This window comes from Cariama cristata, unplaced genomic scaffold (assembly GCF_000690535.1).
Source record: "Cariama cristata isolate BGI_N322 unplaced genomic scaffold, ASM69053v1 scaffold4984, whole genome shotgun sequence".
In the NCBI taxonomy this organism is placed as follows: domain Eukaryota; kingdom Metazoa; phylum Chordata; class Aves; order Cariamiformes; family Cariamidae; genus Cariama; species Cariama cristata.
In genome coordinates, this window is record NW_009613518.1 from 34,132 (window position 1) to 35,478 (window position 1,347).

The 1,347-nt window shown below is 41.2% G+C and overlaps 1 protein-coding gene across 1 annotated transcript in view; it reads left to right on the forward strand.

Annotated features, from left to right (window-relative positions):
* Window positions 1–305: 305 nt before the first annotated feature.
* Window positions 306–1,347, forward strand: part of ARPP21 (cAMP-regulated phosphoprotein, 21kDa) — a 100,126-nt gene continuing 99,084 nt past the window's right edge. The window contains exons 1-2 of the mRNA XM_009699055.1: window positions 306–375; window positions 471–639. The gene's annotated coding sequence lies outside the window, so the exon portion shown is untranslated. The remainder of the gene's footprint in view (window positions 376–470; window positions 640–1,347) is intronic.

The following is a 1,347-nucleotide window of genomic DNA, read 5'->3' on the forward strand; positions in this document are numbered from 1 at the left end:
TAAAAGCAACCCACCTAGCTTCTTTTTTTCAGTCGCGTGTGACTATTGCAACTTTAATTGGAGCAGAAGCCGTAGTTAAAAAACAGGCAAGTCCTTTTTCCTCATACCCTCTTTGATTTCTGTTGAAGCAAACAGATGAGCTTAGATATAAATATGTATAAATGCTTTTTTTAATGAAAAGTGCTGGAATTCACTAAAAAAGGTTAAAATTGAAGTGAGTAATCTTCGGTGCATAATGCAATTGTTAATTTTAGCTCCTTGCGTAGGAGCTGTTATGACTTGAACAGCCGGCTCGAGCCTTCATTAGAGAAGAAGCAGGCAGTTTTGAGACAGGTGGAGCTGGATCAAGCTGTGGAAGTGATTTGCTTGAAGCTGGTCATTAGTGTTAGAAATCTGGTCCTGTCTGTTGCATCCCTACCTTGTACCATGATCGTTACCGTTGTTGTTATTTACTTTTCGTCTTTTTCCAGGTTGACTATGATCCGTCAAACTCTCTGAAGGACCAGCATGGAGATTGGCACTCTGAACTGTTAATGGGGACATGGGACTCACGTTGTCGTTGATCATTTGTGTGGACTTAACCAGCGAAGAGCAACAGAAGACGCTAGAAAGACAGTGGGAATTATAGCAGTTTTTCAGGTAAATGTCTGCTTTGGTGCAGCTGATAAACTGTGAGCGTTAGTTGGTTTTGTGAACACTGTAAGCGTGTAGGTGAGCTGTGGGGTAATATGTCCATGAAGAACTTGTGCATGCGTGTGCATTTCGTGATGAAAATCCTTAACAAATTAAGGGTTATTTAACAGGCCAGTTCCAGGTCTTGCCGTTCGTAGTGTTTCGAATTTTTAGCAAAGCGGTTCAAGTTCCAGTTGTAAGTGCAGAGCAGCCAGTCCCATGGGACCGCCTGGGGAGGGCGGTGGGAGGAAGGAGGGCAACTCAAGGCTTGCCGTGGCTTGCCGTGAGCAGCGTATTCTGGTCCATTTATTTATGAATGGTGTAGCTTCATTTCTTGTGAAATGCACAGTCCTTCTGAAACGGGAAGATTACGTAGGAAAGGCTTTATTATTTTATTTGCTTGCAGTGTCAAAACAAAAGCAAAAATTGGAAGAAGTAAATTTTTAAAATTCAATATGTCTTGTTTTTTCACTTAAAACATAGCTTAAAAAAAGAAGGTGGTAAGTGATATCAGATCTATTGAGTGTTAAATACAAGCTGTAAAAAGAAACATGGCCAAGTGTGGTTTTGCTTAATAACCACTGCTCCGTTGCTGAGGCATGGCAAGGTATTGCAAAAGACCCTTTCTGAAAGAACTCCCTTTCTCAACCGCTGTTGTTTTTCCTGAAGATACTT